This window comes from Artibeus jamaicensis, unplaced genomic scaffold (genome assembly GCF_021234435.1).
Source record: "Artibeus jamaicensis isolate MK-2021 breed Jamaican fruit bat unplaced genomic scaffold, CSHL_Jam_final contig_482, whole genome shotgun sequence".
In the NCBI taxonomy this organism is placed as follows: Eukaryota; Metazoa; Chordata; class Mammalia; order Chiroptera; family Phyllostomidae; genus Artibeus; species Artibeus jamaicensis.
In genome coordinates, this window is record NW_026521857.1 from 10,633,565 (window position 1) to 10,660,017 (window position 26,453).

The window sequence follows — 26,453 nt, forward strand, 5'->3', positions numbered from 1 at the left end:
ATGCAGCGCCTGACTTTGTAGTCAGAGGCACTGACTTCTTTCCCCTACACTGTCAAATAAAAAAATTGCAGCTGCCAACACAACGAGAGCTGTCTTGTGTGCGTGAAACAAAATTATACCTATGTTTTTTGTTAGATCAGCAAAAAAATTCAGGGGGTGTGCCAGAGAATTTTAGTAAATAGTTTATGTGTGCCACCAGGTGAAAAAGGTTGAAATTGCTGGTAGAGTGGGAAGAACTTCTCCCTTGGGATCAGCCAGCTCCTGGTTTTGATCTGTGGCTCTGCTACTGCTAGTTCTATGACCTTGGACGTGTAATTGCGTACTCTTAGCCAGGCTCTTTGTCATAGTCCTCTGTTGCTCCAAGACTCACCTTACAAAACCCGTTTTAGAGATTAAATAAAATAAGCTACAGAAATAATTGTGTAGGGTCTAGGATATATAGTTGTGGTGGTTCCCTTTCTTTTCTTCTGATTACGTCCTAGGATCAGTATTTTTTGAAATGTAATGTACTGTTAGCCTTGGGAATCACTATGGAGAACATCTAAAATACTTCATTCTCCAGATAATGAAGTCTAGACCCAGAAAGGGAGAATGTCGTGCTTGCACTGCCTTAGAATAGGAGTAGCAGAGCTGGTGCTAAAACCGTGTGTCCCTGGATGCTTCCAGTGTTCTCCAGGAAGCAGGACGGCTTACCATTGTGAACCGAGTCCCTGACATGGCTCCAGAGCAGTCAACTCCAAGGCCAATCTTAATAAACAAACAGCTTTCCAAAATTGCCTGTAGGTAGACAGAGATGTGTACTAAAACCTTACTCTACTGTTTTCTTCTGTAACTTTTGTACATTCTTGCAACTTTTGACTCAGTTTCCCTTTCTCTCCTAGCACTTTCAGGGGACGTCAGAAGCGCCAACACCCGCAAGTTCAGGTAAGAGACTCTCTGGATGGAGAAGATTTCCAGATAAAGGATTGCACTGATTCCCTTTGTGGTTATAACCTGGTGCTTGCTCTTTGCTGGGCTGTCCCAAAATGCCAATGGTCACTGTTCTTGTTCTTCTCTCCTTGCCCCCGGGTAGGGGGAGGCTAGGTGCGTGACAGATGTCAACTCTGTCCTGTTAGAATTTTTTTCAATGCATATCTCTTAAAGATAAGAGCTCATGTTTTTTTTGAAACATAAATACTATTTTCACACCTAAAACAATAGTTAACTATAATGCCTTCAAATCAAATATCCAGTCTTTATTTACTAACTCCTATTTGAGGGATGGATACTGGGAAGACAAATCTCTTAGGGATGCATTCTACAACATGACAACTCTGTGTACACCACTGTGCTGTTTGGTGTACTTGAATGTTGTTAAGAGAGTAGATTCCAAGAGTTCTCATCACAAGGAAAAAACATTTTTTCCCTCATTTTTCCCCTTTTTGTACCTATATGAGATGATGGATGTTAACTTACTGTAGTAATCATTTTACAATACATGTAAGTAAAATCATTATGTCATACACTTCAGGTTTATACAGTGCTGTATGATAATTATATCTCAGTAAAATTGGGGGGGGGGATTAAAAACACATTTCTGTTTGGTATTTCCAGTATTTGAAGGTGCCAGAAGTGTAGTCTAGAGCACTGATTCTTAGGTGTGGTCCTGACATCAATATCACCAACATCTTTTGGAAACTTCTTAGAAATGCAAATAGCTGGAACCCCCCCCCCCCCCCCCCCCACCATGGATTGAATCAGAGACTCAAGGGTGAGGTGTTTTAACAAGCCCTCCAGGTGATTCTAATGTATAGGAGGGTTAAGGAACCACTGGTCTAAAGGAAACCGATATTTGATGCTCACTGCACACCCTGTTTTACACCTGTCTTTGTGTTATACACTGCAACATATCCTGAGACACTCAAAATACTTGCACCTGGATCACTGTGATATACTAAGAAATATATATATATATAGGTCTTTGTCTCTGGTTCCTGGCTGAAGTTCCTAAAACCCCTGTAATTTCTTAAGGGCAATAGGCATACCTTTTGTTTTAATACTTGATTATTGTCCCTAGCTCTTGAAAGATCTCTGGAGTGATAAAAGTGAGAAGACCATCTTTTGTTAATCCAAACAAGCCCTTTCCACCACACCTGAATTTATGTTAATGATTGACTTTTGGAGGTCCCAAAATAAGAGGTCTGGTTGCCATGGAAACCAGCCCTGTGCGGTTACAGGATTGAAACTTTTGGCCCCACCCCCTGATCTGTGAGAAGGGTAGAGGAGCTGGAGACCCAGTTAATCACCAGTGGCCAATGATTTAATCAGTTTTGCCTACCTAATGAAGCTGCCATAAAAACCCTGTAAGAAAGGTTTTGGAGAACTTTCCGGTTGCCCTGGGAGGGAGGGTCATGTTCTTGGAGAGAGCAGAGAGGCTTCCTATACCTTGCCCAAGGGATCTGTTCCCTCGGGCTCTTCCTGAGTCCTGCCCTTTCTGACAAACCAGTAATCTGGTAAGTAAACTGTTTTCCTGAGTTCTGAGAGCTGTTCTGGTAAATTACAGAACTGGAGGAATGGAGTGTGGAAATTTCTGATTTACAGCTGGTTGGTTGGTCAGAGGTACAGGTGACAACCTGGACCTGCAGGTGGCATTTGAAGGACTGAGCCCTTATCCAGTGGGGTCTGTACTGAGTTTAGACAGTGGGTGTCAGAAATGAATGAAATTGGGTCTTTCCATGTCTGTGGATTGGACAGTTGGAGAATTACTTGGTGTCCAACAACTCCCCACACATCTGTGTCAGAGGTGTCGTGTAGAGGAAAGTGGGAGTTTCAGGTATTTAATGACCAAGATGGAGTCAAGCTTTCCTTGCCTTGCGGGGCCTGTCCCAAGTGTTCCTGCACCACCAACAGCAGGGGGCCTGCGACTCAGCCTGCTGCACACGTGGAAGGAAGCCTGCGTGCTACGGGGGCGTGCAGGTGGGGGTCAGGACCAGGGCTTTCTGGGACAGGACAGACTGAGTGAAATTAGAGACCTAATTTACTTAATAGATAGATTAGCTCCTTTATTTAAAAAAGAGCAGACAAGCATACCTCGGAGATACTGTGGGTTTGGTTCCAGATCACTGCAATAAAGCAAGTATGGCAATGAAGGGAGTCATAATCTTCCCCTTCCATTTGTAAAAAAGAAACATCTGTGAAATGCAGGAAGGCAATGTGCAATAAAATGAGGTATGCCTGCACTTCTAAAGGGGTTCTCAACTACTCACCCCACAGTAGGATTCATGTGGGTGGCTTAAAAAAAAACAACAAAAAACACTGGTCACCTGGTCTGACTCCAGGAGACTCCAGTTCCAGTTGAGTTGGGGGTGGGTCCCAGTATTAGCATTGCTTACAGGCTCTCCAGGTGATTCTAACTATAGTCATGGTTCAAAACCACCAGTTAAGACCTGTGTTTGGTTTGAGATGACAAATTAGATGGAAATAGTTTGAACTGTGCTTCTTAGTCTATTAGTAACCAGCTGTGGGGGAGTGTTAGAATTTCTGTTATCTCTAGCTTTATCTGTTGCTTTGTTTTCAGCTGGCGCAGAAAGGTTGCACAGTATTTCTGGCCAGTTCTAGGTAAGGCAATTTGGCTACTCTTTGTTTACTCGCCTGTAGGTGTCTTGGGTGGGGGGAAGGATATGTGTTTCTATAGCTTGCACGTGACCTCCCACCTCCCCTCCACAGCTTCCTTTCTGTAGGTGGGTACAGCTCCAGGGAGGGAACTTCCAGAGACTGATGATGGTATTGTGCATTTTGCAGTGAGAGGCATTTTAATTTTTCTAAGACTATCAGTGGGACCAGAGCCTTCCTTGCAGTCCCAAAGTTAAGGAAAGGAAAGAATGAGCCGGATTTGTTGGTTGAGTGGTGAAAAATTCCATGGAAAAAGGAAAGGGAAACAAGTTTACCACTGGTTTTTCTTGGCAGGTTTTATCACCTTTCCCCCCAAGTTTCTGGCAAGTGTGATTAGAAATTGACTTGCAGGATTTGCTCACACAAGCTTCCCAAGACATCTTTTGCTTGCTTGCTGCTGACTAGCAGTAGTTAATTTGCTATCTCTCACACGTGTTATCCAAAAATCACAGAACTCATTAGAAATAAACAGCATGAACTTGGTCCTCACATTTGGGGGATTAGCCAGATGTAAATCTAAATCGCACTTGGGAGGTTTCATGGGCCTCATTTAAAAATAAATAGAACTCTAGCCTTGAGTAGAAACAGATTTTTTTTTTTAAATGAAATATCTTACTGGAAAACAAATTTTATTTTTTCAATAAAAAATATGGGGAGGAGGTAAGCTTCTCCGGATGCCAATGCTTATTTTATTTCATGCCCTTCCCTTCTCCTTGCTGATGGCAGATGTGGCAGAAATAAAGACCCAATTTCATTTTCCAAAATGGGAAAAATTTAATCAATTCAGGAATGTGTTCTTAATTGACAGCAGACGTTTAAAACCTGATTGGTCACAGTTGACAATCTGATGTCTTTTAGGAAAATAAATGTACATTTATGTATGTCCCAAACCATCCTGTGGACTCATCACTACTTTGCTGGGTTATTGACGTGTTGGCCTTGAGGTTCTCTGATTCTTAGAGCTTTAAAAAAACATTTATCACCAAGAGAAACTGAAAGCGCTACTTTTCATGTGATTACAATATATGACTTATGTGATTAGAAAATTTCTGTTTTCTATTAATATGCAAACTTGCTGCCAGCAATAGCAAATATTCATCTGCCACCTGTTTTTAATTCCAGCAAAACCTACAATCAGAATGAAATTAAAAATACCTTACCTTTGAAGAATCAGAAAAATAATTCATATTTATTGAAACATTTTGTGTTTATCCTTCCAGATCACACTAAATCAGATGAGTACGCAAATGCCAAAGGGCTGACTCTTACCAAGGAGAGATTGTTTCATGCAGACGCATGAGCTGAGTTAAAGATCTGCTAAGAATTCCCAGAAGCTGATTGTGATATCAACACTGTTTCTAGCGCTTCCCAACCTTAACAATTATATATCACACTACCCTCTGTTTTCTATTGGCTTATTTAAAAAATGACTATTTGTAACCTGTCCTAGTGCAGCCTCTGCTTTATCAAAACCAGTCCAGGACAGCCAGCTCTGCTGTCCATCTTTCTGCCTATAAAGCATTCATTCATTCTCTATTTCTGTTCAACCTTGAGATCAAATTTAGTGTATATTTCTACTCTTTTCTAGGGGACAAAGATAGTTTGCCCGGTGAGCTTTTATTTAGTGTTTCAAAAGAAATGGATGGTCAGATCTGCAGCAGACTGGCTTTTCGGGGTTCACTCCAGAGGGGCTCCTTTTTGAACTTACCTCACTGACGGTGTGTCACGAGGGATGTGGTAGTAACAGAAAATAATTTACTGATCTTCCTTACTTCTGAAGAGCTCCTCCTCCCTTGAAAGCACTTTGATAGGCAGGCACTGTAACATTTCAATAAGTAAGGCTGCAGGGAAGGGGAAAGAGAAAGAAAGAAAGAGAAGTGAAATACCAGAAGCAAATAGTCCTATCTGTATTCACATCATGTCCATAGGACCTGAAAAACGGGTATCGAAGTGGCAGAACCAGACCGCCTCTTCGTTCCTACCAACTAATTAAATGTGTTTTCACTTAAAAAGGATAACAATGTTAGATCTTAATGGGATTAACCTAACTGAAATTTATTAGGAATTGCTTTGACAGTAAAGATTATGGATGGCTCAAATTCCATTTTGAGATGGGAGCTTTGATTCTTGTAATTTTTGCTCTAGCCGCTCTGCTGAAGACACCCAAGTTACCAAACATGACTGCACGGTTGTGTGAGTGAGACCTAGAATATGAGTAGTGTGTGAATATTTTTCTCTTTAACATTTTGTGAGGATTAATTTCTACTCTATTTTCATACTAAAGTGAGGTCTCTTTACCTAAAACAAAGGGGAGCCCCCAATTTTAAAAAGAATTAAAGTCGCATTGGTAGTTTCTGAGGGCCTTTCGTGGTCAAAATTGTCTAGATGAACTGTTTCTTCATTCCAAGTTCACTGATAACTACCCATTCCTCCTTTTTCTATGTATGTGTTGCAGGAGCTCAATAATTTTTTTTTTATTGTATTGAAATATACATAACATCAAATTGACCATTTTTAAGCATGTTGAGTATGCAGTTCGGTAGTGTTAAGAAGACTCATATTACTGGGAAGCCCTTACCACTATCCATCTCCAGAACCCCCATCTTCTCAGACTTACTCTGTACCCCTTAAATATTAACTCTCCAGCCTACCTTCTCCCAGGCCTCTGTTGCTATGAATTTGACTATTCTAGATATATTGTAAGTGGAATCATACAGTTTGTTTTTATGTGACTTGCCAATTTCACTTAGCATAATGTTCTCAAGGTCTTCCATGTTGTAGCAGGTATCAGAATTTCCTTTTTAAGACAGAATGACAGTCCTTTGTGTGTATTTAAGACATTTCGTTTATCCATTCATCTGTCAATATAATGAATGGGTCTCTTCCTCCTTTTGGCTATTGTGAATAATACTATTAAGAACATGGGTGTATAAATATCTAAGTTCCTCAATAATATTTTTGAATTGCTTTCCTATGAAAGAAATATTTTTTTCTGATTATTTAACACATCCAGTTGCTGGTTTTGATACTGATTTTAATGACTTAAATACTATTGCCAGAGAAGAAAGCCTTTTATGTAGCACAGTTGGAATTAGTATCATTTCTGGGTGATGAAAGGTCCCTCAAAGCCTGTGAGGACAATTAAACAAAGAGCAATGAAAATCCTTTTAGAATATATCCAACTACATCTCATGGCCCACCTTCTCTGATAAAGATCCATTAGAATAGACTTTCTTTCTTTTTTTAAATCTGATTGATTGTGAATATCTGTGTTTTGGAATATTCATTGAAAAAGAAATGTTGCTGTAGAACATCTGAAAAAATTAAACTCTCTGGTTAATGAAAATCCTCAAAGCAGAAGACAGTCCAAGATTTGGGATGTGTGTCTCCTTTAGAGAGTCAGGCTTATCTCTTGGAAAGTGAATTAACAGCTCGTATTGCTAGCACATACTGCCTGAAGATATATACATTCTATCAGCACATTTTGGGTGTTTTCCAAGTTTTCCAAAGTTTTCTCTCTCTTTTGTGATGACCTTGAGATAATAATTCTTTCAGATACTTTAAGCTTAACTAGACAGAGATGAACTCTTTCTTGAATTAATGCCATTTATCTGGCATGTACCATATGTTACAGAGTTATATATTGTTAATAGCTAATATTTAGTCAATCTTTGGCATATGTTAGGAATTGTTTGAAACTCTATGCAGGTCAGAAGTTACTTAGTCTTCCCAACACCTCAACGTGTTTGATATCAAAATAGCTTCATTTCCCCAAATGAGGAAGATGAGCTGGAGGAGACAACTTGATAGAGGACACGGTTCGGAACAGTGCCAGCCGAGGCTGGAGCTCACTCGTCTCTGACCACTAGGCCACACCTGGTGTGTGACTGTCAATTTGACTTACGACTCATGTGGGCCACGTTCTCTGGAGAGAACAAATTCTTTTTGAGGAGAATAACAGCTTTTAAAGTCAGCTATGCCTGCCTGTCTAGAAATCTGTGCCATATTAGATGGTCACGAAGTCGTGGAGAAGCTCAGCACGGAAGGACCTCGGTTTCTTCTGAGCATCACGCCCTTTATGTCACCTTCCAAGGTAAATTACTTTGCACAGGAAAGGAAATGAAAAAGGCCATGCTTAGAAAATTTTTTTCAATTACATTTTTTAAATAAAAGGTGTTAATTTTTTACTTGTTATTACTATGAAGTCATAGTTTGTAAAGAATTTATAAAAAGTAGTAGGAATTAGGTTCACTTAGAAATTTGGTATTAAAGAGTTTGTAAGGAATGTCTACTTAAGTCCACTTATAACTGAGAGAGTTCTCTTAGGATATTGGTGATTTTAAAATTACTTGTAGCCACTTTTGTTTAAAAATATTTAACTACTATTTTAACAGTTAGCAAGTGAATATGAGTCTTTTTAATGACAGGTCTTAGTTCTTTTAAAGACCTTTTAGTACCTTTCATGGTGAGGTTTAAAGAGTTCATTATAGCTGAAGGAACTTTGCTGAGCAACAGTGATTGTTGCCAGGCAGTTTGCTAGATCCCAGGGTTTAAACACAGTTAAAAAGTAACTTTTAAGATATTCTTAACTTAGTATGAGATATAGAAGTAAGACCAAGAGGAGAAATATTCATTCTATTGAGGAGAAAGGTTCCAAGAAAACTGGGTAGGAACTTGGTTTTACAGTTTGAATAGGAGTTTTCTGGGCAAAGTAGGGTAAGAGGGGTGAATGGTGTTAAGTAAAGGAAAAGCCATGTACAAGGGCACTGAGATAAACAACATGGGTGAAATCATGTGGTCCTTATCCTTTTCCATATGATTTATTTCACTCAGCATGATACACTCTAGGTTCTTTTATGTTCTTCCAAATGATAATAATTCATCATTTTTTATGGCTGAGTAGTATTCCATTGCACATGTACCACATATTTATCCAGTTATCCATTAAAGGATGCTTAGATTGTTAACATGTCTTGGCTATTGTGAGTAATGATGCAGTGAACATAGAGATGCATGAAATTATCCAGCCATGCACTATGAAAAATAGAGACATTTATTGAAGAAGATACAAGAAATATTGTACATAGGGCAATGACGCCTCAGTCCCCTTCGAAATAGGCACCTTAGGAACTCACACAGTTCTCCCAATTGCCGTCAGCTGCTCCATCCCATTTCCCCAAATCTCATCAATGGCCTGAAATCTCTTACCTTCCAAAGGTGATTTTAGTTTTGGGAAAACCCAGAAGTCACAAGGTGCCAAATCTGGGCTGTAGGGGGCTGAGTCACCTGTTTCGCCAAAAACTCTGCACCAGACATGATGCATGGGTGGGAGTGTTGTGATGAAGCTGCCAATCACCAGTTGCCTGGAGCTGCGGCCTTCTGAATCATTCCAGTAGTGCCCACGAAGGAATGTTTAAACTTAATGCAAAACTTGATGCAGATTTGTTGCTCTACTCGCTTAGTCATTTTGAATGTGATGGCCACACAGTCAGTACACATGCTTACTCCACAGCATCTGCTGTTCCTACGGACTAGTATAAGGAAGTCGTCATTGTTCATGCATGTGCATTCCAGTCCACTCTCCTTGGCTGCCAGGTTACAGCAATGTGGCACAAACCATTCTTGTCATATTAACAATGATTGGACTTATTTCTGGACAGACCTTGTATCTTTACAAATAAGTGTTTTAAAATTTTATGATAGATACTCTGAAGAGGGATTTCTGGGTCATATGGTAGCTCTACTTTTAATTTTTTGATGAGCCTTCATAACTTTTTCATAAGGGCTGAATCAATTTGCATTGATCCACCCTCAGTGTCTGAGGGTTCTCTTTTCTTCACATCCTTTCCACCCGTTATTTCTTGTCTTATTGATAGTTGCTATTCTAACAAGTACGAGGTGGTATCTCACTGTGGTTTGATTTGCATTTCTCTTATAGCTAGACAGAAAAGGGCAAGAACCTTATGATTTCACTCATATGTGGGATATAAAACAGAAAGCAGCAGATGAATAAACGGACAACATTATAGTGGTTACCAGAGGAGAAGGGAGTTGGAAGGGGGATGAAGAAGGTAAAGGGGACCAAACTGTGGTGACAGAAGAAGACTGAACCCTGTGGTGATCATACAATACAACATACAGATGATGTATTATAGAATTGTACACCTAAAACACATAATGTTATTAACTCATGTTACCCCAACAAATTTACTGGGCTTGCCAAAAAGTCTGTTTAGTTTATTTCATAAAATAAAAGACAGTTTGCATTTTCACCAATAACTTTGTTGATTTGGATATTTTGAGTATGTTGGCTATTTCCCCCTGTTGGCTTCTAGCGGGTAGAGGCCAGGGGCGCTTTTGAACATCTTCCAATGAGTAAGACGTCCCCACAGCAAAGAATTAGTTGGCCGAAAGAATTCTTTAGTACCAGTAGTACCAAGAAACTTTGCAAACCACTTTCAACGTGTTTGATCATTCATTTACAGCGTCTTCTCCATACATTACACAAATCCTTTTTTACATTTTAGTTACGTTTTTACTTTTCTTGAAGTAATAAAGCATAATATGCTGAAGATGTTCCATATTTTCTTCCATCTTTAATATTAAAATGGCTGCACAAAAATTGATCAATTTTGATCAGTTTTTAAAAAATACACACTGATATGACAGCTGTCACAATACAATCTAACAAAATAGTTTCAAATGAAGTTAAAGACAACTAAACACAGCTAGAGCTATTGTATGAAAAAGACTAGATGAACTTTTTGGCCAACCCAATAACTAAAAAAAGCAGCAGTGTGATACTTCAGCAGGCCTGAAATAGGAAGAGAGTCCAAAGGTTTCAAAACTGCCCATAAGTCTCAGTAGAAAAGAGCCGTGCTCTGGAGAAAAGAGCGATCATTCACTTTGATCTGTTTTGAGGATTAAAAATGGTGTATGTGAATTGCTCAGTAAAGAACTTGACATAGATGTCTACACTGATGTTATTATTTATTGTAGTACTATCCTTTTTTCATTCTTGCCTTTTTATTTTTTCTTTTAAATAATATTACAATGATAATGGTTCAGAACGTGAGAAGTATAAAAAGTCTCCTTCCATTTTGTGCCTCATCTTTAAGTTCCTCCTTTTCAGCCCTCACAGGAAAGCAGTGTCCTCAGTGCCTTGTATGCCCTTCCCTAGTCTCTCTTTATGCTGGACGAGGAAATATGCTATCGATTCTGTACTTCCCACTTCACACAAAAGGTAGCATATTACATGCATTGTATACTCCCTTTTTTAAAAACTTAACCATGAATCTTAGAGCTCTTTCCATATCAGTTTATAGAGATCTTTCATCATTTTTTAAGTGTTAGTTTTATTTTGATATAACTCGACTCACAGAAATTGCAATAACAGAACAGTTTCCATGTGCCCTTCACCCGGTTTTCCCCAAAGACAAACTTGCATAACCGCAGAACATTGTCAAAACCGGGAAACTGACCTTGGTGTATAGTGCTATTAACTCATTAGAGACCTTCGGATTTTACCAGTTATTACATGCATTTTTGGGGGGTGGGGTGGGTTGTATATTCCTATGAAATTTATTATCCTTTTACATTCAAGCAATCACAAGCAGCGTACAGAACTGTTCCCTCACCCCGAAGGAACTCCTGGTTTCTGCTACTGTTTAAATAGTCACACCCTTCTCCTGGTCTTAGCCATTGGCAAGTGCTGATTAATCAATTAATTCCCACATTTTTTGTGTGCTACTTTTAAGAAAACCCAACCAAATATTATACTTTTCTCAAGGTAAGAATCCTATTTTCAGAATTTTAAAATTTCTTACAAGCCCGAGCACTTGATGGGTGTGTAATAATGACTTGTTGAAGTACAAAAGTCAAAACCAAAATAAAGCCAAGCCAAACAGAAAATTCAGAGTGGAAAACAGTTGAGTCAGGATAATTTGCTTTCAAAATAACAAAAAAAGTTCACTTTCTTAAATAGGAACTCAGTGTGAATTGAGTGACAACTTATTTCTTTCAGGACTCAGTAAACACGTGAGTGTTCATGATCAGAGAGTCATAGCTTCTGCACAGCTGAACTTTTCCCTTTCCCAGTCACTTTTATCTTTTTATAATTCTTTTTCTTTAAGGCCCTCTCCCATAGCGGTATGATAAGGTTTGTTCTCCCCAGCCGAGAGCACGTGAGGCGCCAGGGGGAAGGAAGCTGGCGGCGCCTGGGCCTCCGGTGCCACTTCAGGTGTCCTCCCAACAGCTCTGACTGAGGTCAGCGTGCTCCCACTTTGGGGACCAGAACATGGCGCTCGGAGATCCAGAAACTTGTCCCTGGTGAGTTTGCATCAGAGGCAAGATTCCAAACCCTGCCCTCATCACCACTCCATAAAGTATGAGTGCCTCAGGGTAACAGTCCATGAAGAATTCAGATTCCCTGTCTCCTTTTTTTTTTTTTAAAAAATGGTGGTGGAAGTGCTATTTCAGCATGTCGCCCACTTATAAAAGATACATACTGTAATTTATGAAAATGGTTAAGGGCTTCACAGTCAGCTAGATTTCTGTCCAAATCCTAGCTCAGCCATCCTCTGGCTTTGCTGACAATGGACATGTTTTATTTATTGAAGCATCATGAACTCATCCATAAGTGGAGACACTGGTAGTTCCTCCATGGGGTTGAGGGAATGAAATGCAATAAAACACATAGCATAGTGCCCGGTACCTACCACTCACTTAATAAACAGCAGCTATTAGCATACACGAGTCTTCATTCTATGGACTTTCTACGTCTAAAATCAAATGATAAGCAAATTTTGTGTTATGTGCAAAAACAACATATACTGATAGAACTAGTGTTGCTACACAGGGACTTAGCTTTTTAAACTTAAACAGATTTGGAATGTTGTTTGCCCATACAATTTTAAAATTTATAATTGAAGTTGTATGGCCAAATCTAAGGCTACCATTTTTTTTTCCCATAAAGTTCTTGGTTTTGGCCTATGAATGAGTAGATTTTCCTGAAATGAAGAATTTCTATTTTTTGTGTAGGACAGCTGTGGAAGAACTTTCTGTCACTTGGCTCTCACTAAGGTTCTGGTAATCTTATCCCTATAGGGCCATGGACGTATTCATTACCTGAGAAGTGGAGAGGCAGGTAGCCGATGTGGTGGATGTGTTGGAGGGACAGTGAGGGGTGCTCATTGTGCACAGCTTCTGTAATAAAAGATCATTGAAGCGCAGTCCACAGACATTGCTGTGCCGTCACATCCTTGGAGTTGTTCAGGGAGTGTGTTCCGCTCAGCTTAGGGGGATGTTTGTTTGTTTAGGGTGAAGGATCTGTGAGAAGCATTTGTATCACAGTGACAGACTGCAGAGAGCTCTTTCCTGTGTTACAGATTGGTAGGAAATTGGATGGAACCTCCTGAGAAATGCGATCCCACGCCTTCCCTCAGGACGTGTCTGTGACATACATTAGGAGGCAGTGGGGGCGGGGCGGAGAGCCCGAGGCTCTGTGGGAGGGAGCTGCAATTCCCATACCATGTATAATGTGTTCTGGACTTAGGGGCTCTCTGCACGTAGCAACGGAGGATGTGCTTGGCCCACCATGGAAAATGTACTAATGTTTCCTTGAGAGCCTCTTGGACTTCTCAAAGAAAAAAAAATAATAAAGAGAGCTTGTTTGGCAGATCTCATCGGAAGTCTCGATGATGCAGTTTAATGCTGAGTTAGGTTGAAATCAGTTGAGGATACAAGCAGTGGCTCTTAAATCTAGATGCATATTAGAAAAGTAGGTTTTTTTTTTTTTAACCTTCTAGATGATTCTACTATACAAATGGGGTTAAGAGCCACTGGGATAAAGAGAAAGCACTGACAAAATGAGGAAAGGAGGGGGAAAAAAAGGAAAAGAAAGAAAACCTGTACACACCCCTACGTTAGGTAAATGTATCCCTCTATTTTTCAGTGAGGCCCCCAGCATTTTCAGTGGGCTGGAATTTCTCTCTTCACATTCCGAAAGGGGGTGCACTGGGGAAGGACCCTGTTCACTGCTATGTCCATCCAGCTGTATTTCTTGGTGTGTGGGGTACAGTTGCTCTGCTTGTCTCTGGAGTGGGGAGGTGCTGTTCCCCTGCCTGCCCTCGGAAGCATTATTATTTAAAGCCTCAGCCCTCAGGCTTGAAGCACAAATGTATGGTATATTCTAAGAGGTATTGTGTTTAAATCTTAATAATTTGTCTCTTTCACGTAAGAGAAATAACTGTGCAGGGTGGACAAAAACCCTCTGAGAAAACCATGTGTTTCACATTTACTGCGAATAAGTCACTCCCTCTCTTGAGCTCTCGAAAGTCATAATTTGGAAATCATTCTTTTCCTGTGAAAACTGCAAAGCTTCCCCCTCACCCTCGTCTTTTGATAGGAGCAGTAATAAAAGTTCCCGTAGGCAAGAGCTTTTGATTTGATACGACACAGTGGCTGCCTTTCTAGGGAAGTCCTGGAAAATGCATCGCTGGGTTTTTTTCCTCCCCAACTGCATGTGTATTTTATTCTCTGAACTTATGTCCAAGCATGATGTCACTCACATGCCTCTGGTACATCCCAAGTCCTTTTGCAAATGGAAGCTACGGAAGAAACAGAAATTGGTTGAAATGCAGAAAGTCTATTTCAGGAACATCCTAAAGGGTCTGTTTCGGAGGCACTAAATTTCAAAGTATTCACTGACATTTATTGTCCTGCTTCAAATTATTAAATGTCTTTTCTGATCACATGATGCCATATTTTGCATAGTGTGACATATCTGTCCTCTTTTAAATGCATAGAAATTGGCAACACTTTTCATTTTGCTGGTGGATTTGTTGAAGCATTAGCACAAGACGGCCAGAATGATTGATGAGTGCTCTCCAGGCAGGGAAACGCTGCCAGCTTGCTTTGTATTTTGCCTTACCTAGGAGTTTTTTTTCTTAACTGAAATAGAAAATTATCCCTTTTCATGCTAGTAGCCATAATCACTTGGTAAGAGACTTAAAAAATTGTCATTTCCCAGTAGTAATTCTCACAGTGTAAGCATTTTTATTTAATGTAAGATTATTTTTATTTTTTAACATTGTGAAAGAGATAGATAAATATTTAAATTTCCTAGGGTTTTTTTTTTTGTTGTTGTTAAACTTTATGTACTTTTTAGAGAGAAGGGAGGGAGAAGAAAGAGAGGGAGAGAAATATTGATTGGTTGCTTTCTGCACACATCCTGACCAGATACTGACTCTGCTGCCCAGGCACGTGCCCTGACCGGGACTCAGACTGGCAACCTTTCCATCTGTGGGATGACGCCATGCCAGCCAGGACTAAACTTCCTAGTTTTAATTGTAAGACCGCAGGGCACATTCTCGTCAAGTGGAGAAGTTAGTGAGTGACCAAGGGGAGTCCTGAACTCCATCTGAAATAGCAGCAATATGGGCCTTGATATACATGGACAGTTTTAGAAAAGTAACAATAAAATTTTGTCTGAGAATCGGATGATTTTGGTAAATACGAAGTCTGTGAGGCAGTATGTGTTTCGGCCTCTCCCGCTCTATTCTTCTGACTGTGGGTGTTTTCATGTCTTCTGAAATTTACTCTAGAGACAGCCATTCTTGCAAAAGCCTTGTGTCTCTCCCTGCCTGGACAGGCCCAGAGGCAGAGATAAGCAAGCTTTGCACCCTTATTTTTTAGATCCTTGTTGCATGAAGGCCAAGAGGGTGAGTGGAGGAAAGCTCTGGATCTGGAGAGGGCAAATGTGTGGTTGAACTTTTTTTTGCAAATAAGAAGCCACATTTGAACAGAGTATATTCTCAGGTAACTGAGCTATGGAGTATGTGTCCTGTGGTTCTTTAATAACCATTTACTTTGTATGTCTAGAACTTGACTCATTTCACTTTTCTATGCTACGGTATTTTGAGTGGTCCAGTCTTCACAGAAGGACTGTCTTTTCTGGGCATAGGATATAAATTCTTGCATCAGGTCCTTCCCTATTCAGTAATAGGTATTTAAGAAGTTCTCTGCATGTTGGGAGAATGTGATATTGTTGCAGTTAGGATTTACAGATTCTGTAAACGGTGTGTGGTCAGATAGCCAGAGTGAATCACTATTTAAAATTAGCATGAATATTGACTTTAAATGGAGGTTTCTGATGGACCGCCTAAGGCTGTTACAGCTGAGTCAATAATTTTGAAAAGATGGTTCGGAAGTATTAGTCATCTTTATTTATGAATCTAATCCTATGGGTAAGCACTTGGACATTCCAGCTTAATCCTATGGCACTTGGCATATAAAGGTAGTGCGTCTCTAACTAATAGACATGGAAGCGTATATTTATATATAAATATAAATTTGAGAATCTGTTCTTTCTTTTTTCTTCTCGGGGTTCATGTCTTCTGATGGTCTAGGGTCTTACTGAAATAAAAGAGTTGTATATTTTGGGTTCTTTGAAGAAAGACACCAAATAGAGCTTAAATAAGTTAATAAGTATTCTTGCTTGGTTGCAAATAAGTCCTTACAGGCGGTGATGGAGGTGAGCAAACACTGGGCCAGGCCAAAGGCAGGGAGAAAGCAAGAGGAATCTGTAGGCCTGTGTAGATGCACTTTGTGTTTCCCCCAGTTTGGTTCAGTTCTAACATCGAAGCTACAGAAATTCATTAATTTTCTTTCTGGGGTGATTTCTTTTTTGACCGATAGCCCTCTTGATCAGCTATTAAGAAAAAGAGAGGGGGGGATGAGGGAGGGAGAGGGAGAGCGAGCCAGCGAGAGACAGAGAGAAAATGAACTCTTCAAGGGGCAAGAGGTGTGTGGGGAGGTGGAGGAAGGAATGGGGGTGATGAATGATGATGGATGGAGACTTGACTTGGGGTGGTGAACACAACACAATATACAGATGACGTGTAGTAGAATTGTTCACCTTAAACTTATATAATTTTGTTTACCAGTGTCCCCCCAATAAATTCAATATAACGGAACAAAGTACATGCCACTGCGTAGGCCTCAGGTTGGGAAATTAAAGTTCAGAACGGACAGGCATTTCCAACTCTTACCCGGTTCCGTTTGGCCCCGTCCTCCATTTATGCTGAGACAGTCACAGAAATGGAGAGGAAGAGGAAGAGGAAAAGAATCAGACTTCCAATTTAGATTTCACTGATTTTGAATTAGGAGCTGGCTTACTTAGATTTCATCTTATTTTCTCTTCACTTGAAAAGCAGAGGATGGGTGGGGGAGTTATAAATAGTGTGACCTAAATTGTAGCAAGGGTACATGACATCTATATGAGACTAGATGTAGTTTAGAAATATATTTTTATATCAACAATTGTTATGTTAATTATATGTTTTTACTAGGCGAAAACCGTAAAAAAGTTATGCCTTTCAAAGTAATCCAATTTTTTTTTAAAATTATAGAATTCAGATGGGCCTTCAAGGCAATTAATGTGAGTTAGGTAATATTGAACCTGCATTTAGAGATGTATGATGACTTCAGTTGGTAGCCAGTATGTGCCAACTCATTACTCATTTTAAAATAGGTGATGGGCAACATGTTATGACATTGGTCTTGGATGAATGCTACCTAAACCTGATTTTTTTCCCCAAATGGTTAACTGAATTCTGACATCAACATCAATTCACATTCTTTGGTTACAGTTCAATCATTTGAGAAAGTTCATATTCATGTACTGTATACTTTAATCCTGAATCATTTCATAACAACATAAGTTTTGAAGTTAGAAGACCATTCCACAGTAATTACAATGACCATTGCATTAAAAAAAACAGTTTACCAAAAAGAACTAAAAAACCTTGAATTTTTTTTTACAAAAGGTGGGGTGGGCAGCTGGGGACTGAGGATTGGGTTTGTGTGGATCTCCTCCGGGGCTGGCTGGCGGCGTCTCTGGGCAGCAGAGTTCACACAGCTGGATCAAGGGTGCACCCTGTAGTTAGTTTCTCTTTCCACTTGGACAGAAATGGAGGTGTTGGGCCTGTAATCTGGTCCTTGCCCATAGCCAAGTTAGGGTTATGAAGTATTTCTGTTTGGAACACATTTGTCCTCATTTTCCCTTTCCTCCGCTTGCCCACTCAAGGGAAAAAAAATAATGTGAGGTACTGCTTGGGGTGGAGCCACTCTTAGATCTCGGTGCCCCAGGGTTTTCTAGGTTAACAAACCCAGCCTGCTGAGCCTGGGTGGACCACAGCTGCTCCCTCCTGCCTTCTCAGGTTCCCCTCCTCTTCCCCCACTCCAGGAGAAAGAAGCCCAGTTGCTGAGCTTGGAGGATACTGGTTGAGGAACATGCGGGTTGTTGACAGCAGCTGTGTCTTTTTGTGGCAAGGAGTTCCAGCATATTCTTGGAAGGGGCTAAAAATTTCCACCTTTTAGTTTGTTACTTTTGTCACATTGCTGCATGTGCCTCGGACACGCTGGGGTGGGAGGATGGTGTGGATGAAGAGTTGTGTGTGGATGGGTGAGGAGGAAGTGGAAGCCTCTTGGGCTCCATCAGAATGGGAGTCAACATCCAAGGAAGTGGAGACAAACCTTTTTGCCTTGGGTCCTGATGCTCCTGGGTGAATGACAGAGGACCTCCATTACTCGCGTGGGAATTTAGAAAGCTAGGGATCCAGCTTGATCCTCCTTGGAGAAATCAGACTTCTCATGCTGCCTGCTCCTGCCTCTCTCTGCTGGGGGTGTGGGAGAAGCAGCGAGGGAAGTGGGAGGTTTTCTGCAGGAGTTTATTGAAAAAACAGCTGCCCTGCTCCATTCCCCTCCACCCCCACCGCCCCACCCTTCTTTCTGAGGCAGGATATCATGATGCTGTAAACTTTGGCAGAGGTAAAGCATGTAAATACTTTTTGAACCAGGAACTTTTTTGTTTTGTTTTTTTGGCATAGAGCTGTTAGGTTAAGGCTGGGAAAAAAAGCATAACTAAAATTTGATATAGTCATTCTAGAAATGATTTGTATGCACATTCTAGAAATGGTGTGTAGGCATCCAAAAAAGGGTCAGAGTTCAGTTGTTTGAATCGGAAAGAGCCAAACTAAGATCAGGTAACACGCGGTATTCCAAGCTGGCCTGTGCATGCCAAGACTCAAAAGCCTGTTTGCAGCTCTTCCTTTATTATTGTAACCTCTTGAACAGAACACACCATTTGAAATGACAGTAAATGTTTCTCAGTGGATAAGTCTGTGACCTAGTTTTTGACCAAGAGCACTTATGGGATTGAATGGTGCATGGGAGAGCAAAGGAGCTTGGACGCCATTGGCCAGAAGTTCTGTGAAAATCTGGAGCTCAGGGCTAATTAGAACCTGAGACATTAAGCAGCAGCTGTTTTATGGTGTGAACTTTTGCACAGAGGATTTCGAGAGGCTAAGTCTCCTTGGAAGTCTGTTTGCGAAGTGGTTCTTTTCTGGCTGTTGCTCCATTCTTCTTCAGAGGCCTATTTGCACTGAGTGTGAGCATTTTGTGCCAAACCTAGCAATGACCTTATGGCGCTTGGAGTTGCTGCACAGCTGGGCCCAGGGGACTCCAGTGGGGTGCCTGGGCGGGGCTGAACGAGTTCTGCTGACTCCGGGGTCGGTTCCACACCCTGGGAGTGGAGTTGAAGAACTGAAAAGAAGGGGGATGTCACGAGGAAGATGTTTCTTCTGCCTTTCACTCTCATTAACTGCACTTGGCCCTCTCCTCGTTCTGAACTTGTGGACCCACCCTTCGCCCTTGTACTCTGTTAAATCTGAACTCACTTTCATGTTTCCAGGGAAGACCTTGAAAGGAATTAAAATGTATCTGAAGTTCACTAATGGTCTAGGCCTTGGGGTGTGGTTAACAAAATTTTCCTCCTCTCCTCTCCCACCCCCTCAATTGTTTTTCTTTCTGTCCTCCTCCTTGTATTTGCTTTGACAGGGGAGCCAATAAACAAAACATACTTAAAGTTAAGTGTTTTAGAGAGTAAAATCACTCTCTGAAAAGGAAGACAGTGCTGAGTCTGGGATCCACGAGAAACTGCAGAATCAGAAAGGCCAAAGCTGACATCAATTATTGAAGTGATTCATTATCATTAATAAAAGTTACTTAAGTGGCTAAGATTATAGAAATATTCATATGGCACATTTCTTTTTTAGAAATGCATATCTTATGTACCTCAAGATGTGTGCACTTGTTTCTATCTTCTATCATTTATGAACACGAGAAATCTCTGTACAAAAAGCTCTTTAAAAGGGAAAAAATATAACACACCAATCACACACCAGTAGTGAAATAAATATGTAAGTGAAAGGGTAGGAGAAAATATTAAACATGAAAACTGTTTGGGCATTGTTTTTAATTTACATTAGAAAAAGTAAAAGTATAAGATTGCATATATGTTATGTATGTAAAAAACATACTTTCAAATGCTGAGAGGGAACTATACCAGAACATTAACAGTAATTGCATAGGGATTATGAACATTTAAAATTACTTTCCACATTCTCTCTACTCAATTTTCCATAGCGAGTAAGCAAGTCTTACACAAACAGAGCATCCAACTTTGGGGAGCACGCCCTTTTTAATGGATAACCACGAGAATGGCTTTCTCTGTGTCTCCTTTATTTTTCTGATAGGGTTTGGATAAGTGTCTGAATGGTGAAACCTGAGAAAAGTTATTGCTTTAAGTGTATTCATACTGGCAAAAGCTTTCAATCTTATGTGCAACTCACCAGTTCGGGGCGATCCTGGGGCAGGTGATTTACCCCCAGGTCTCCAGGAAGAGGCTAGAACACCCCTTCCATGGCAGGCTGCCCTTTTCTTCTCGGTGCTCCTGTGGTTCTTTTTCTTGGACTTCAAGGGTGTGTGGGATCTCGCCCTCCCTCCTTTTCACTGTTGGTGATGTACATTCCCTTTCCACCACTGTGGACATGATCCCTGAATCTCTTTACTCAGGATGACTCATAATTGGGGAGCAACAAGTCACCACTAAAGTTAATAGTGCTTCTTAGGGACCCTATTTATGGCAATAAAATTTGCAACGAGGAATTTGCATGAGCAATTCCAATTTGCAACAGTGTCCTTAATTGTTCAGAGATGTCTATAAAAATACAGTGTGGCAAATTAAAATTGCTTATGAACTGCTGAGATTTTTTTTTCTCACCAAAGAAGGTGCTCCCGAGAAGGTGCTTTTCTGTTCTGCAATGACACGTGATTGTCGGCTCAAACCCTCGCAGTCTGAAATGGGCAAGCCGTGTGGCACACAGGGACATACTTGTGTCCTAGACAGCCAGCTGTCCATACCTGGTTTGAGAGAACATTTGAACCACAAGTAGAACCGCCAAGGATGGTGAATTGAATCAAGTCTTTTGATATCGGTGTATCTTAGCCCCAGACATGACCTACCTAAGAACATACCACCTTTACGTACACCTAAGGAAAATGAAATGAAAACTAAACTCTCCCCGCTCCTTCTATCCCTTCTAATGCTCACAGCACAAATCATGGAAATTACAATCTTATGATAAAAATCTCTCCCCTATTTTTGTTTTCCCAATTTCTGAAAGTTAAGGGGGAAAAAGTCTCCAGGTGTCAAGCTTTTACTAATTGTCCCATGTGATAGTACATTTGGGACATATTTCTATTTTTTGCCTATATCTGCACTTTTTACCTTCTCATATTTCTTAGTGGCACCACTCCAACCTGCCGTATCCTTACATCTCAAGGGCGAATGTCAATAAATATCTGAGATTATTGCCTAAGGCTAAATTTTGTAACAGAGACCATCACTAGCTCAGCTTGGACATATCAGCTACACCCAGATTATTCTTTCTTGGTGTGTGCGTACTTGATGAATACTTTAGCCTGAATAAAGACATTTTGGGTAGAACCTACAGTACTTTATACCTGCAGGAGAAATTAAGGAACAGTGAATTGTTAAATTAATTGCATAGATAACCATCCTCTGAACTCTAACAAATGGAGATGATTTGGGGAGTGGGTTTTAGAGGAGCTTTGCCTCATTCTGTAGATCGTTTGTGGCATGTAAGCACAATATACAGGTTTGGCAAAAATAGGTTTACCGTTGTTTGTATGGAAAATAATAAATAATACAAGAATAAACTGTGTTTTTCGCATATTCAAAACTGTAAACCTACTTCCCAATACCCTGTAGTATACAGTTTTATGCCTCTTAATGATGGGGATCTGTCCTGAGAAATGTATCTCTAGGTGATTTTTGTCTTTGTGTGAACATCGTAGAATGCCCTTACGCAGCCCCGGATGCAGTGGCCCTACCATGTGTCCCTGTTGGTGGCTATCTGGTCGTGTGGCGCATGAATGGATATCTTTTTGTGGGGGGCAGATAATACTATCCCTCTGAAATGAAGATGGAAAATGAGCAGGACACTTTTAAAAACAACAGCGAATCTGCGAGAATCTAAGAAGAGAACATCTCAACTTCCCGCTAAGAGAAGGTAGATTCCTAGAGGAGATAGAAGAGTATGCACACTGAAATCAGACTTCCTAGGTCACTTACCGTTATAGACCTTAGCTGCCTATACCTCAAAGCGTGGTTGTAAATTCGCTACTTCTAAGGTGATCCAGGCAACCTATGTGTGACTGAACTTGTGGCTCTCCCGCTGGCCAGCAGAGCTAGAGGAAGACCACAGGTACCAGTCCTCCATCAAGTTTTGTTTTTGCCACCACCTGTCTTGAGCCAGTCACATTCACCTCTCTGACTTCAGTGACTTCTCCTGTGGAATGAGGTGATGGTGGTACTGTGAGATCCTTTCCCGTATACCTCTCTAACCAAAATCATAGGTGCAGCAGTCTAGGTGTATGGAGGGTAAACGTTCCTTGTGATGAAGGTCATATCTGGAAATTGGGCAGTGCTACTTCTCCAGGCTCAAGTCCCTCTCTCTGTACTATCAGTCCTACTGAAGGGGCAAGAGATGGTGGGACAGGGACACAGGGGCATCCTCACTGTGTTGGCCGTTAGTGCCTGGCCTTAACTGCCACCATTAACAGCCTGAACAGAGGTGGGCAGTAAACTAACGCCCTTGGTTCCAAATCACCCTCTTCTTTCTTATACCCCACCTATGTGATTTTATTACTTGCAAAAAGCAGAGAAGACTTCTGGAAGAAAAATGGTGTCTTGTAACATTTTGTTTAAAAGACACTTGTTTACACTAGGAGGATAAAAAGCTTGTTTTACAACAGGAAAACCTAGCCCCTACCCCTGGCCATTCTTTCCAATGCCCCATGGGGGCCCTGAAATGTTTCTTTCCTTCAGACACCCTCGGTCAGGCTTGAGGATGAACACAGTGCTGGTGTGTTGGGAAGGGGTCTGCACACTGGGGTGTGGCAGAGAACAATACTTGGTCTGTCCCCACTTTTTGAGGCTGGTGGGCAGTCCTGTAGCAAGTTCTGGCATTCGAGCTACTTGTTGAACTGTATGTAGTTTCTAGGGAAAGTCACTGATCATAAGCACAAAGAAAAGAGATTTACTCCATGCCTACCAAGTTTGTCTTGATCTTTCTATTCACACCTTTCTCATGTAACATCTTAACTTGCCAGTGACAAGGTAAAGAATTTAAGAAGGGAGGGGATTTCCTCAATCCACCTAAATTCTCTCTGCATCTTTCAGGTCGTGTTTTCTAACTTACAGGATGGAAAACCTGTACTGCATTGTTTAGTGGGGGAAGGAATTATACTGACATAGTTGACATTTAGAATCTTGTTTGAATCTACTTTGTATCTGAGTCTGGTTTCCCTTCAACAGGAGAGATCTGATATTTTTTTTATCAAACTTTTTTCTCCAGCACTTCAGAATGGTGACTGGTTCATACTTGACTGTTCGATAAATCTGTGTTGAATGAGTTAATGAATAAAGGAATACCTTCCCTAAATCTTTTCCCATCCTCTGTTTTGCATCCTTTGCCATCATCACAGTTCCTCAAAATCTGCTGAAGCCACATGAATCTCTGCTATTTTTTTCTTACACATGACATGGTTTTACTGTCACTTTGCACAAATTCTTCCCTCTGCCCAGGTTGCCCTTCTTTCCTGTCCAGTAATTTATAGTTGTGATTCCTGACAGTCTAGCTCAAAACCTAAACCTAACATGATACACCTTCAGTGAGTGGCCCATCCACCTAGGTCACCTTTTCTATTTCTTACCTCAATCACTGACGGACACTGGTCTGATACACTCTGTTTGGAAAACCCAGAAGCCCAGCTTTATCCTTAGATAACGAGTGTCCTTTTATAGGATGGGAGGATGGGGAGTGTGGACTGTGAGTGTGTTGGAAGGAAAGCTCCTCCTCTCGTCACAGAACACCCTGGGTGGACAGATTAAGTCGGTGCCGTGTTGGTGGCCATCCTGACTCCCTGCTATCATTTATGGGCTCACATGTACCTGAGGTGAGGCTTATTTCAAGATGACTCTTTCATAGTCCTTCTCTCTTCTCTGACAACAGTCATTAAGAGATTAGATTTCTTGTTAAATCAGCATTTGTTGGCCCCCTGGCTGCATAAAGCTCCGCAGCCTAACGAGGAAGGGATTTCTGAATAGATTTGCAGCAGTGAGGAAATGCTGAGTTTTAAAAATAAACATTCATAGTGCAGTGCACTCTTTTGCCTACTGTTAATGGGCGTATGCCTTTTAAAAACTTAATTGCAGTCAAGGGCATCTAGAGGTGTTTGTAGTGGGGGGGAGATAGTAGTGGGGGACTGACTTTTCGGTCTCCTTCTAGCTGGTAACTATCACACCGTATTTGAATATACCAATTCTTGTCATATATAAACCTCTCACTTGGAGGAAATCGCTTACTTGGATTCAAGATATATACAGGATTCTTCATGAAAACTATTTTCTGGCCTGTTATTCAGCAGCAGAAAGTGCTAGATTTTAGAGAACAGGGTTTGTGGTACTGGAGAGCCTACTTATATGAGGAGAAGCAATGGACCGAAGCCGAGGATTTGAGCTGGTACTAACATCTAGAAGCGAATTGTGTCAGAATAACAGTATTTTAGAAAGGGAAGAATGTGACCCTTTATATCACCTGGGTGAACTCTAGGGTTGTTAGAACCTGGAGACAACAGATCCAGTTTTGTATGATAAATAGAATGATGTTCTGCCTTCCTGTTATCTTTATGCCCTTTTTATTTAAAAAATCTTAGCACAGGAGCCTCTTTGATGAATAGGAAAAAATAGGGCAGAACTGTATATCTGATGGTAGTCTTCAAATTCATTTGTGTGATTAGTGAATTGTGTTCTCGTTCATGCACCCTGGTAGTTCAGCACTAACTCCAATGATTTGGCTAGTTCTGATAACTATAATAGAGTGAAACTTTCTATTTGACTCTGTTGCAACCTATTAGACCTTGAATGTCCCAGGTAGCTGTGGAAACCCAGGAAAATTGGTGGCCAAGTTGAATAAAAGATTAAAGTGCATCCAAGATGGCAGAGGAGTAAGTGGAAGCTACACTAACCTCCTCCCATGACCAATCTAGAATTACAACTAAACTGTACAGAAATCATAGAGAATAACCAACTGAACAGTAACTGGAAAAAAGCCTTATAACCATCAACAGACAGACGAAAACACTTCACCATAATGTGACTGGTAGGGAGTGTGGAGGAGACACCAGAGGGCTGGCTGGGCTCCCACGGGCGGCAGCTGAAGTGCCAGAAGGATGATATTTCAGCAGTCTGGGGGTGCCCCCTGAGAAGTGTGTGTTCTAATTAACAATCTTAATGAAACTAGAAATCAACAGCAAGAACACTGAAAAACACACAAAGACATGGAAGCTAAATAACATGTTATTAAACAATGAGTGGGTAAACAAGATCAAGGAAGAAATCAAAAGATACCTTGAAACAAATGAAAATGAGAACACAACAATCCAAAATCTGTGGGACACTGGGAAAACAGTCCTCAGAGGGAAATTCATAGCATTACAGGCCTAGCTCAAAAAAAAAATTAAAAAGTCCAAATAAATAACTTCACACTTAAAGGAACTTGAAAAAGAATAACAAAGCCCAAAGTGAGTAGAAGGAAGGAAATAATAAAGATTAGACCATAAGTAAACAACCTAGAGTCTAAAAAAATGATACAAAAAATTAATGCATCCCAGAGCTGGTTCTTTGAAAAGATAAACAGATTGACAACCCTTTAACCACACTTATTAAGGAAAAAAAAAAGAGAAAGGACCCAAATAAATAAACTCAGAAATACAATTGACGCCAAAGAAGTACAAAGGATTGTAAGAAAATATTATGAACAATTATATGTCAAGAAACTAGACTACCTGGATAAAATGGATAAACTCCTAGAAACATACAATCTTCCAAATATAAATTGAAAATAATTAGAGAATCTGAATAGACATATTATACTTAATGAAAATGAAGCAGTAACCAAAAAATTCTCAACAAACAAAAGCCCTGACCCAGATGGCTTCAGAGCAGAATTTTACCAAACATTCTAGAGAACAATGAACACTTCCCCTTATCAAACTATTTCATAAAATTCAAGAGGAGAGAAGGCTCCCAAACTAATTTTATGAGGCCAGTATTATCCTAATTCCAAAGCCAGATAAACACACTACAAAGAAAGGAAATTATAGGCCAATATCACTGATGAACATAGATGCTACAATCCTCAACAAAGGATATTAGCACTGAATACAGCCATGCATCAAAAAGATTATAACACCATCATCAAGTGGGATTTGTTCCAGGAATAGAAGGTTGATAAAACATTCACAAATCAATAAATGCGATTCATCACATAAACAAAATGAAGAATAAAAACCACATAATCATATCAATGGATACA

General features: G+C 40.4%; 1 long non-coding RNA gene across 1 annotated transcript in view; it reads left to right on the top strand.

Moving 5' to 3' along the window:
* Positions 1-26,453, top strand: part of LOC128627898 (uncharacterized) — a 337,323-nt gene that overhangs the window by 93,564 nt on the left and 217,306 nt on the right. The window contains exon 3 of the long non-coding RNA XR_008392191.1: positions 882-924. This is a non-coding gene — a long non-coding RNA (uncharacterized LOC128627898). The remainder of the gene's footprint in view (positions 1-881; positions 925-26,453) is intronic.